A 13,927-nucleotide genomic window follows, 5' to 3' on the forward strand; every position below is an offset into this window, starting at 1 on the left:
CACACATAGATTATAGCAAGCTTTATATTAATCAATAAATAATTCATCGGCAAACTTTCATTAATGTTTACAACAAAATCTCATATTCACTACGAGCTGTTTTCCTGAGCAGTAGTTACTAAATTACTTATAACTGGAGCTACTAAACTCCAAATCACTTGCCGTTAATTTTCCCTGAATATAGACTCGTATATCTTCCATCCATAAAATTTTCAGAATTTTAGGCTTGGCCAATCAATACCAGATTTTTCTTAAAGTTTCCCCTATTTCACTGTTTGACTATTCTGACCACTCTTCACTACGAATCCAATTTCTCACTTTACAGAATTCCAAGTGTGTTGTATTTAATCTCATTTGAAACTAGACTCATTAAGGAGTCTAAGCATATAAATTTTATCTTATAATCATTTTTGTACAATTTATAATGATTTTCTAAAAACAGAACAGGGAATCCGGCAGTCATTTTGACTCAGCCCCATAATACTTCAAATATCTCTAGATCGGTAACTCCTTTGTTTCTATAGTTTCTTTTGTAAGAAAATAGACCCTTGAAGCTTTAATGACATAATTCACTCAGCTTCTAATTCAACTCCTACAAATTATGGCGATTTTCGAAAATCACCTTACTACTGCTGTCCCAAGTAGAGTACTACCAATTCACCATATATCAACCATTTCATATAGGTTTCTTCTAAACTAATAATAACCGAACCATTTAGTCAAGCTTAAGGCTGATTCTATTTTGTTCATGTTAAGGTCACACCTCCCTTAAAAGAAATTCCAGCCTTCTTAACTTTAATTAGCTACTACCCATTCTTTAAACATTGAACACAATGCACTTAACAATTAAACCTCTATACCGAATTTGCTCACACAATAGTCCTTGACCGAAAGTTCTTAGACTCTAGCTACCCTAATGTCATTCCTTGAAGCACATCCGAATACATATATTTTTCTTTCTCTCTAAACTAGATTCGGCAACCCCATAAGCCATATTAACCTTAACTTTCAAGCTAGAACACTTAACAATTTAACACATCCAACCTAACTATCCATCTAATGTCATCAAAACTTCTACTAAAAATTTTAAGCTCCTAGGCCGAAATTCAACCCTCATAATAACCTAACTTCAATCCAAGATTCAAGTAGCTTTTAAACCAAACCTCCAAATTATGCATACATTTTCAAGAGTGGCATAAAACATACCTTTTTGTATCAAAACACCTTAGCCGAAATTCAACAAGAGTTTTTCTTCTTTCTTTCTTCTAGTTTCGGCAATGGAGGAGTAAGGATGAGTCACTTTGGTTTCTCCTCCCACTTCTCATTATATTATTTCCTTCCATACTATAATTCCTTTAATATCAATTATTAAATCCTTTGTTAATACAAAATTATTTTAATTTTTGAATTAGTGGAGCATATTCCTTCCTTGGCCGGCCACCATGTTTATCATGGGTAAATTGACATGCAAAACCCTTCCTTTCAATGCATGTACTATTAGACCATTGTAAATTAGCCTCTCACTTTCCAACAAAGTTTCATATAAGTCCATATAAAAAAAGATTCACATAAAGATGATCAAATTAATGCATGAAACTTTCACACATGCATTTACTCACTTCATAAACACAGAATATAACTTTTAATTATTTTCTTAACTCGGTTTTGTGGTCCCGAAACCACTTCCCGACTAGGGTCAATTTAGGGCTGTCACAACTCTCCCCCACTTAAGAAATTTTCGTCCCCGAAAAACTCACCGGTGAATAGGTTTGGGTATCGTTCTTTCATCGAGCTCTCAGTTTCCCAAGTAGCTTCCTCGATCCCGTGTTTGAGCCATAACACCTTAACTAACGGAACCCTTCTGTTTCGCAACTCTTTCACTTCACGAGCTAGGATGCGAATTGGTTCTTCTTCATAACTCAAGTCAGATCGAATTTCAACTTCCGAGGGATTAATCACATGTGACGGATCGGATCTATAACGTCGAAGCATCGAAACATGAAAAACATTGTGAATCCTTTCAAGTTCAGGGGGTAAAATCAATCTATATGCCACTGGACCAATTCTTTCGGATATTTCATACGGCCCAATGAATCTTGGGCTCAACTTGCCCTTACGGCCAAACCTGAGTATCTTTTTCCAAGGTGAAACCTTAAGGAACACTTTGTCTCCCACCTGATACTCGATGTCTTTTCGTTTCAAATCTGCGTACGACTTCTGACGATCCGTGGCTATCTTCAGACTTTCACGGATTACCTTTACTTTCTGTTCCGCATCTCTAATCAAATCAACTCCGAAAATTTTGCTTTCACCGAGCTCGGTCCAAAACAATGGTGTACGGCATTTACGACCGTACAAAGCCTCGTAAGGTGCCATCTTAATACTTGATTGAAAACTATTGTTGTAAGCGAATTCAATCAAAGGTAAATACCGTTCCCATGAACTACTGAACTCGAGGATGCAACATCTCAACATATCCTCAAGTATCTGAATTATCCGCTCGGATTGACCATCTGTTTGTGGATGAAAAGCGGTGCTAAAATGCAGCTTGGTACCCAAAGCTTCTTGCAATTTCTTCCAAAATCGCGAGGTGAATCTCGGATCTCTATCCGACACAATAGAAATCGGTACCCCGTGTAATCTCACAATCTGAGAAACATACAATTCAGCTAGTTTATCTAATGAAAAATCCGTACGCACGGGGATAAAGTGAGCCGACTTAGTTAGTCTATCGACAACAACCCATATCGCATCCTTCTTACTTGCTGACAAGGGCAGTCCGGACACAAAGTCCATTGTGACTCGATCCCATTTCCACTCGGGTATCATGATCGGCTGGAGTAATCCTGAAGGCACTTGATGTTCCGCTTTCACTTGTTGACATATTAAACATCTCGAAACAAAGTCGGAGATGTCCCGTTTCATACCATGCCACCAAAATTGACGTTTCAAATCGTTGTACATTTTCGTACTCCCCGGGTGAATTGACATTCGGCTACAATGGGCTTCGTTCAGAATCATCGAAATGAGTTCCGAATTCCTTGGAACACACAACCGATTTCTGAACCTCAAACAATTATCGTCGTCAATTTGAAACTCTGATCCCTCGTTCGGAAAACACTCAGCCCGTTTTGCAACCAATTCATCATCGACTTTCTGAGCTTCACGAATTTGGTGAGTCAATAATGGTTTAGCTTTTAATTCAGCTACTAACACATTGTCTGGTAGAACAGACAAATGCACGTTCATCGCTCGCAAAGCAAACAATGACTTCCGGCTTAAGGCGTCCGCAACCACGTTAGCCTTTCCCGGGTGGTAATCAATGACAAGCTCGTAATCTTTCAACAACTCAAGCCAACGTCTTTGTCGCAGATTCAAGTCTCGTTGAGTCATCAAATATTTGAGACTTTTGTGGTCCGAAAATACATGGCACTTCTCACCAAACAGACAATGTCGCCATATTTTTAAAGCAAATACGATGGCAGCTAGTTCGAGGTCATGGGTCGGATAATTCCTCTCGTGTGGCTTCAATTGTCTCGACGCATAGGCCACGACTCGACCTTCTTGCATCAATACGCAACCCAACCCAAGTAGGGATGCGTCACTATAGATGACAAACTCTTTACCCGATTCGGGTTGCACCAAAATTGGAGCTTCAGTCAAATGAGTTTTCAGTTGGTCGAAACTTTTCTGACATTTCTCCGTCCACTCGAACTTAACATCCTTTTGAAGTAGCTTCGTCATTGGTGTGGCTATCATCGAGAAACCTTTCACAAATCGTCGGTAATAACCGGCGAGCCCCAAAAAGCTCCGAACTTCAGTAACATTTCTCGGAGGTTTCCAGTCAAGTATGGCTGAAATTTTGTTCGGGTCAACTCGAATACCCGACGCGGATACCACATGACCCAAGAAGCTAACCTCTCTTAACCAGAACTCACACTTACTGAACTTAGCATATAACTGCCTATCCCGTAAAATTTGCAACACTAGTCTCAGGTGCTCAGCATGTTCGGTCTCATCTCTTGAATAGACCAAGATGTCATCAATGAACACAACTACGAACCGATCCAAATATGGTCTGAAGATCCGATTCATCAAATCCATAAATACTGCCGGGGCATTAGTGAGCCCAAACGGCATCACTAAGAATTCGTAGTGACCGTACCTCGTTCTGAAAGCAGTTTTGGGTACGTCTGAATCTCGAATCCGCAACTGATAATAACCCGATCTCAAATCTATTTTTGAGAACACTGAGGCCCCCTTTAGTTGATCAAACAAATCATCGATACGTGGTAGTGGGTATTTATTCTTTATCGTCACTTTATTCAGTTGACGATAGTCAATGCACAACCTCATGGTTCCGTCCTTCTTTTTCACGAACAATACGGGTGCACCCCAAGGTGAGAAACTTGGCCGAGCGAAACCTCTATCTGTCAATTCTTGCAGCTGAGCTTTCAACTCTTTTAACTCAGTTGGTGCCATACGATACGGAGCTATCGAAATCGGCGTAGTCCCAGGTATAAGCTCAATACCAAACTCTATCTCCCGAACAGGTGGTAAACCCGGCAATTCTTCAGGAAAAACATCCGGGTATTCACAAACCACCGGCACAGATTCGGGTTTCTTTTCTAATTCTTTGTCATCAAGCACATATGCAAGGTATGCTTCGCACCCTTTTCTCACATATTTCTGTGCCAACATTGCTGATATTACAGCTGGTATCCCCTCCAAGTCCGCGGACTTAATTCGGACTACTTCGTTATTTGCGCACCTCAAATCAATAGTCTTGCTCTTGCAATTCACAACCGCATCATGCACGGTCAACCAATCCAACCCAAGGATAACATCAAATTCATCAAACGGCAAAAGCATCAAGTCCGCTGGAAAACAGGAACCTCGAATTGCTAGGGGACATTTCTTACACACTTTGTCGACAAGCACGTAACGACCCAAGGGATTTGACACCCGAATTACAAACTCAGTAGACTCAATAGGTAAAGTCTTACTGGATGCTAAGGTTTCACATATGTAAGAATGAGTAGAACCGGGGTCAATCAAAGCAATTACGTTAGTATCAAAGAGAGTAAAAGTACCGGTAATAACATCAGGCGATGAAGCATCCTCGCGGGCACGTATAGCATATGCTCTAGCAGGTGCACGAGCCTCGGATCCGGTCGTAGCATCTCTAGATCCTCTCTGACCACCACTAGCATTGCCCATATTTCTAGATGATCTACCTCGAGCAGTGGTAGCACCCGGTCTCCCACTCTGATTTACATTCTGTTCAGACAGCCTCGGGCAATCTTTAATGAAGTGGTCCACTGATCCACACTTGTAACAGGAGCGGTCATGGAATCTACAACTCCCCAAATGCCATTTACCGCAATGTCGACATTCCGTTCGGCCTCGACGTTCATTCCCAACACTGGCGACTGAAGTGCCTCGTGTACCCACAGGGGGTCGATCACGATCTCGTCTAAAAAGGCCCGAAGTGCTTTTAGACCGGCCCACATCATCTCGAAATTTCTTCGATGCCTGTTGATGAGACTTTCCCGAGAATCTTTTACGAAACTCCCCGGTTCCCACATCAACTTTTTGTTTTTCCTTTCTAAGCTCTTCGGCTTTACAAGCTCGCTCGACAAGTACTACGAACTCTCGTATCTCAAGAATGCCAACGAACATTTTTATATCTTCATTCAGCCCATCTTCGAAGCGTTTACACATAACAGCCTCGGACGAAACACATTCCCGAGCGTATCTACTAAGTCTAACAAATTTTCGCTCGTAATCAGTAACTGACATAGAACCTTGCTTAAGCTCGAGAAATTCCTTCCGTTTTTGATCAACAAATCTCTGACTGATATACTTTTTCCGAAACTCAGTTTGGAAAAACTCCCAAGTTACTTGCTCCCGGGGCACAACAGAAGTCAGAGTACTCCACCAATAGTAGGCAGAATCACGTAGCAAGGAGATAGCACACTTTAGGCATTCATCGGGTGTACAAGATAGCTCATCTAGTACCCGGATAGTGTTGTCCAACCAGAATTCAGCTTGCTCGGCATCGTCGCTATCCGTAGCTTTAAATTCAGTAGCCCCATGTTTTCGGATTCGGTCAACTGGGGGCTTATTTGACCTTATTTGGTCAGTTACCGGAGGTATTGTAGGTGCGGGGGTGGTGTTTGTCGGGAATGGGGGTTGTGGAACAGCCGTATTAGTTCGAATGTATTGGTTGAACCAATCATTCATCACGCTATAGAAAGCTTGTCTAGCTTCATCGTTCGGGTTACTCGCATTAGGTTGAGAGTCCACCGGCGCTGTCCCTTGTGCGGGAGCAGGCGCTACACTCTCAAGATCATCAGCTACCGCTCGGTTGGGATCGGGATCCATTACTATAAATAAACACATTTGCAAATGTCAGAAATCACCACACTATCAATTAATCACATAAAATGGCATGTATAGCTAGACCCCAACACATTACGGTAGTCCTAGAATCGACTAAACCGTAGCTCTGATACCACTAAATTGTAACACCCCGAACCCGAGACCGACACCGGAGTCGGACACGAGATGTTAACAAACTTAAAAAAAAAAATTTTTTTCCAGACACTGCCCAGTCTGAGTACTAGTCGCTTCAAAAATCATATCTTGAGTTTCACAACTCAAAAATCAGTTTTGTGATTTTTCCCTGAAGCTAGACTCATGTCCCCACCTATGGATTTTTTTCTAGAATTTTTGGTTGGGCCAACTAGTACAGTTTATTAGTCAAAGTCTCCCATGTTACAGGGGTCGACTACACTGACCTTTTCCCATTACGACTGGGATATCTCTCTGCACAGAGCTTCAATACTGATGCCGTTTGTTTCTATGGAAACTAGACTCAGAGAGGAATCCATACATATATGGTATGACCCCTAATTATCTCTGGTCAATTTATAGTGAATTTCCAAAGGCGGAACAGTGAATCCAGAAGCTGTTCTGGCCCTGTTCCACAAGAACCGGAATATCTCTTTCTGTACTGTTCCTATAATTGTTTCGTTACTTCCATATGAAAGTAGATTCATCAAGGTTTGATTACATAATTTATTCACTATTTAATTCCACTCCTACGAATTTATGTGATTTTTCAATTCTACACCACTGTTGCTGTCAAAATCTGTTTTCAAGATAAACTTTACCTATTTTGTGGTCACCATGGACCAACTAGGATTTTGCCCTACATAGGTCCACATGTGATCATATTTAGCCATTCCAATGGCTGATCATTAGCCCAACACTTCCATTTCAAACCATAGTCACATCATGAAACCATATATATACATACATACACACAAATGGTCTAATGCCATACTCCACTTTTACAAGCCATTTTCGCATGGCTTTACACACATACATCACAAAAGAACTTAAACAATAGGGGGTAGTCCTATACATGCCATATCCAGAGTTCAACTAAAAGAGTACCAAAGAGCTTGATAGTGTAGATGACTTCGACTTCGCTGATCCCGAATCCGATAGCTAACGAGCAAAATCTATAAAACAGAGAGCCAAAGCAACCGGGTAAGCATTTAAAGCTTAGTAAGTCTCAAGTAATGAAATCGGCTTTGACTACAGTATTACATTCACATAGTTAACTAAATCACTTTATTAACACACATTCTCATACCCATACTTACTTCACACTTCACCCACATAGGTACACAAGGTATCAACCTTTATAAAAGCCGAGAATTCGTTAGCCGATCGCACGAATACCATTTAAAACAAACCGACTTTCCAATGCACATGCAAACATACCTTATCATTCGGGTTGGTCAAGCATAATTATTAAATTAGTTACAGCACAAAATGCTCACATTCAACCCAAGTTTCTTCGGTATTTAACCGAATGCAACCGCAAACACATTTGCCTTCGGGTCTTAGCCCGAACATATCAACTCGCATAATTGCCTTCGGGTCTTAGCCCGGATATATCAACTCGCATAATTGCCTTCGGGTCCTAGCCCGGATATATCAACTCGCATAATTGCCTTCGGGTCATAGCCCGGATATATCAACTCGCATAATTGCCTTCGGGTCTTAGCCCGGATATATTCCAATGCTCATGCACACATATATCAATAATCATAACACATCCATATCATTTCTTCGTTACTAAGGCTCAAACACAAAACATTTATTAAATCTTTCAAATTTCGGCTCAATAGCCACACACAAAGAGCATAATTTCAATTGGCTTTATAACATAGTCTCTATGCACATTCGACTATCCGTCATAATATGACTAATCATTTCAATATAATTCAAGTAGGGTCATTACTCGAAGACTTACCTCAAATGTCGTCGAACGACTTCAACGGCTATTCAATTACTTTTTCCTTCCCTTTATCGGATCTAGTTCCCCTTTGCTCTTGAGCTTAAGTTCAACAAAAATTAAAATAGTCATTAATCGACTATTCAAATATTACTTTCCGAATAATATTATATATATTGATCCGACTTTCACACACATAGATTATAGCAAGCTTTATATTAATCAATAAATAATTCATCGGCAAACTTTCATTAATGTTTACAACAAAATCTCATATTCACTACGAGCTGTTTTCCTGAGCAGTAGTTACTAAATTACTTATAACTGGAGCTACTAAACTCCAAATCACTTGCCGTTAATTTTCCCTGAATATAGACTCGTATATCTTCCATCCATAAAATTTTCAGAATTTTAGGCTTGGCCAATCAATACCAGATTTTTCTTAAAGTTTCCCCTATTTCACTGTTTGACTATTCTGACCACTCTTCACTACGAATCCAATTTCTCACTTTACAGAATTCCAAGTGTGTTGTATTTAATCTCATTTGAAACTAGACTCATTAAGGAGTCTAAGCATATAAATTTTATCTTATAATCATTTTTGTACAATTTATAATGATTTTCTAAAAACAGAACAGGGAATCCGGCAGTCATTTTGACTCAGCCCCATAATACTTCAAATATCTCTAGATCGGTAACTCCTTTGTTTCTATAGTTTCTTTTGTAAGAAAATAGACCCTTGAAGCTTTAATGACATAATTCACTCAGCTTCTAATTCAACTCCTACAAATTATGGCGATTTTCGAAAATCACCTTACTACTGCTGTCCCAAGTAGAGTACTACCAATTCACCATATATCAACCATTTCATATAGGTTTCTTCTAAACTAATAATAACCGAACCATTTAGTCAAGCTTAAGGCTGATTCTATTTTGTTCATGTTAAGGTCACACCTCCCTTAAAAGAAATTCCAGCCTTCTTAACTTTAATTAGCTACTACCCATTCTTTAAACATTGAACACAATGCACTTAACAATTAAACCTCTATACCGAATTTGCTCACACAATAGTCCTTGACCGAAAGTTCTTAGACTCTAGCTACCCTAATGTCATTCCTTGAAGCACATCCGAATACATATATTTTTCTTTCTCTCTAAACTAGATTCGGCAACCCCATAAGCCATATTAACCTTAACTTTCAAGCTAGAACACTTAACAATTTAACACATCCAACCTAACTATCCATCTAATGTCATCAAAACTTCTACTAAAAATTTTAAGCTCCTAGGCCGAAATTCAACCCTCATAATAACCTAACTTCAATCCAAGATTCAAGTAGCTTTTAAACCAAACCTCCAAATTATGCATACATTTTCAAGAGTGGCATAAAACATACCTTTTTGTATCAAAACACCTTAGCCGAAATTCAACAAGAGTTTTTCTTCTTTCTTTCTTCTAGTTTCGGCAATGGAGGAGTAAGGATGAGTCACTTTGGTTTCTCCTCCCACTTCTCATTATATTATTTCCTTCCATACTATAATTCCTTTAATATCAATTATTAAATCCTTTGTTAATACAAAATTATTTTAATTTTTGAATTAGTGGAGCATATTCCTTCCTTGGCCGGCCACCATGTTTATCATGGGTAAATTGACATGCAAAACCCTTCCTTTCAATGCATGTACTATTAGACCATTGTAAATTAGCCTCTCACTTTCCAACAAAGTTTCATATAAGTCCATATAAAAAAAAGATTCACATAAAGATGATCAAATTAATGCATGAAACTTTCACACATGCATTTACTCACTTCATAAACACAGAATATAACTTTTAATTATTTTCTTAACTCGGTTTTGTGGTCCCGAAACCACTTCCCGACTAGGGTCAATTTAGGGCTGTCACAAATCCACCTTAGCCGAAACTTAACTCATACAAAACCTATCTTCAAACCATAAAATAGGTAGAATTTTCAAGAATGGCATTGAACTTACCTTCCTCTTGCTATCCACCTTGGTCGAATTTCTTCCCTAAAGATTTTTCTTCCTCCTCTTTCTCTAGTCACGGCAATGGGGGAGTAAGGGTGAGACAACTTTGGTTTCTCCTCCCACTCACCTCATGTTTTATCATTCTTAATTCACTATTTTATTTTCTAAACTAATAATGCTAATAGAAAATTCATATTATCATCAATGACCCATCCATGGCTGGCCACTACTCATTATAATTGGAAATTTGACATGCAAACCCATCATTCTTATAACATGCATTAATAGATCCTTATAGATTAACCCATCACATTTCAAAGTGTCACACATAAGTCCTATTAACTAAATTCACATGCAATTGACCAAATTGAAGCTCAAAACTTTCACTCACTCATATTCACATATTTTAGACAATAATTATTATACTCAAATACTTCGGTGACTCAGTTTAGCGGTCCCGAAACCACTTTCCGACTAGGGTTAATTTAGGGCTGTCACATGTTTAGATCTTGGTTTGCACTCGAAGATGCCCCAGGCGTGCTCACATCATTCCCCCCGTCTTCAAAGCGACTTGTCCTCAAGTCGGGCCATTTGCTTGCGAAAAAGCTTTCGTCGTCACTAGACCCTTGGTCGTCGAATGGGGTAGAATGGCTCACAATAACCTGAAAGTCACACAAGACTCGAAAAGACAAAATATTAGTCATATGTCCTTCCTCTTTTTGGATAGGCCATTTCAAAGTTTCAACAACAAAATAATGAAGAAGTTTAAGGAAACACCGAAAGAAGAACATACAATCTCGCTCCAACTTCTTAATCCAAAGTTGGGCAAATAAACTAATGTCGGGATCAAAATTAAAATTTTCAGAATCAAAAACTAGGTTTTGATTTTGTAATCCAGCCACATGCTTAATTTCCAAAGATAAAGATAAGACTCGAAGAAGATGAGAAGGTAAAACAAAGTTACTTACAATAAGATCACAATGCTTACCTTTTCTTGGAAACAACTCGAATTGGCTTACTCCCAGCTTAACGACTCGGTTTTGATCACTTATCCCAAATTGCAACAAAAATTTCATTTTCACAGATAGGTCGCAAAAGTGAATCAAAGAGACTTTAAACTGACAAATACACAAGCATTCATGTTTCACAAATCCTAGTCGAACAAACAGTCCGAAACATGGATATTTTTCATAGAAATTCAAAGATTTCTCTTGAAGAGCATAATCAAACAGATTAAATATTTCATGCAAAAATCTTTTACCATATATATCGAGCAAAGAAGTTGTGTTCATGCGACCTTTCAGAAATTCAAATCCATCACAAATCATTTGAATAGGCACGTCTAAACAGAATGATGAATTCAAAGAATTTACATAGCCATGCTTATCAAAATGTGAAAACCTTTTATCACATACATTCACAATTTGCGCAGGATGAACCAGTCCAACAGAATCAACAGAATTGCCGTTATAAAACATGTTATAAAACGAAATCTTCGTGGAATCTATTGAATCAACATCGTTAACATTAATATGTGAACAATAATTAGCCAGATCAAAAGATGGAAGTTTTTCAGAAGTTATGCCATCAAAATCTTTATGAATAATTTTTAAATCAGGCGGCCTTGATTCGATAAACAAAGATTCCTTACCTTCTTTACCTTCGATTTCCAATGGGTGGCGGTCGTCCACGGACTTACCTTTTTCAAACAACTGAAAAAGCCTCTCGTTTTGAAGGTATCGGAGTTGGATTTGGTCGCACGGACTTTTAGGAACCTGAAAAGAAAGATCACTAAAAGATTGAGCATAAGTGTAACATCATTTTCACTCGATTCTATTTCTTCTGAACCACTCGTTTCTTTTATCTCAATTTCTTTTTCCACTCTTTTTTCTTGTTCACATTCTTTTTCTCTCTCAAACTCTTTTTCATTCTCTTTTTCAATCTCATTTTCTTTTTCACTCTCAATCTCAATCTCATTTTCTTTTTCTTTCATTTCTTTGTTTCTTTTCTCGATTTCATTCAAGATTCTCTCATTTTCTTTGTTTCTTCTCTCAATTTCATTCAAAATCCTCTCATTTTCTCTCATAATATTTTCTTGCCTCTCTTTTCTTTTGATCTCTTTTTGCTTTTCGTCTTCTTCTTTTCTCGCTTGCTTTTTACAAGAGGTTACAAAAGATTTAGGAGAAAAATTATTTTGTTCAAAAGAAGAAAAATCATTTTCATATGATTCACGAACAATCCTTCGTGAAGATCTCTCCGTGGCTATTTTCTTTGGAGCTCTTGAAGAGGTGTATCTTTCATCTCACACGTCTTTTTGGAAGGATTCAAAATCAAAATCGGCTTCTCTTCGTCTTGAATTCCTTGATGAAAAAGAAACTCGATCGTAATCTCTTCTTGAGTAGTCGTTGGATGTGTATCTCCATGATGCTCTCGAATCCACTTTTTGACTTGATAACATCCGTGCCCGTTGGTTTCTTTTCTCCACACGATCTAATCTCTCGTGCAATTTGTCAAACTTAGTTGTCACCATTCTTTGCATTTCTTGCACCAAATATTGATATTCTGATTCAGCAAATTCTTCGCGAGACATGATGTTATCGCTGAAAGGAAAATTGTTAAGTAAAATAGACACAAAGTCCTCACTACAACATCCTCACGAGTTCACTCAGAAAGAAAGAATGATGGCACTCACACTCGTGTTTTCGCTCGTTTTTGGCTTTTCAACTCTCGAATGTTCTCACACACTCTAGCCTTTTACCACTCAAGCTTACTCTCGTAACCTCGTATTTTGTTTCTTTCGACTTGTCTTGGTGCCTTGGGGTCGGTTTCAAGATGGTTACAAAGGTTAGAATGTCACGGTGTACGGGTAGGCTAAAAGAAAAATAGTCTTTGGTGTAGTGTGACGTTTTGGGGGGGGTAAAAGTTGCTGGAAAGAAAGATTGAAGGTCGGAACAAAAATGTAAACAAAAGAGTAGATCTTGATCACACACTTTCCTTCTTCTTTTTTTAATTTCATATTTTTTTGTCTCTTTTTTTTAATACTTCATAATATCACTATTACAAGAGAGAGAACGAAAATTACAACTTGAATTTTTTTTTAATTCGAATTTTTTTAACTACGAACCTATTTCGATCTTGTTACGAACGACGGCGCCTCTCGATTTACAAGCTCTGATACCAAATGATGTGATCCGACTCGGGATGATGAGTCGAATTCACTTAGTTGCCCGATCGTCGTTCGAGAGAGTCGTTCATGCTTCGGGTTTTAGAACTAGAAGTAAATGAAAAGATACGGGTAAGCGGAAGGTTTCAAAGTAGGGTGAATTTAGTAATAGGTTCGATTTAGTAGCAAAGATGAATGATGGTTAAATGACTCGGTTTGGAATAACAAGAAAATAATTCGAAGGATGGGAATAGAAAACGAACTTAACGTCAGGAATGATTCAACACTAAGAAGTGTAACCCCGGTTCCTATATTGTTAAGGTGAAAAGATGGATAGATGGATAGGTGAACGCCACACCAAGATTGGTGATAAGTTCAAACAAGACGATTGACGCCACTAGCACAAGCCAGATAAGTCTTTCGAAACTTGTACGAGATATGAGAGGAAGCAACCTCACAAG

Source organism: Gossypium hirsutum, chromosome A09 (assembly GCF_007990345.1).
Source record: "Gossypium hirsutum isolate 1008001.06 chromosome A09, Gossypium_hirsutum_v2.1, whole genome shotgun sequence".
Classification (NCBI taxonomy): domain Eukaryota; kingdom Viridiplantae; phylum Streptophyta; class Magnoliopsida; order Malvales; family Malvaceae; genus Gossypium; species Gossypium hirsutum.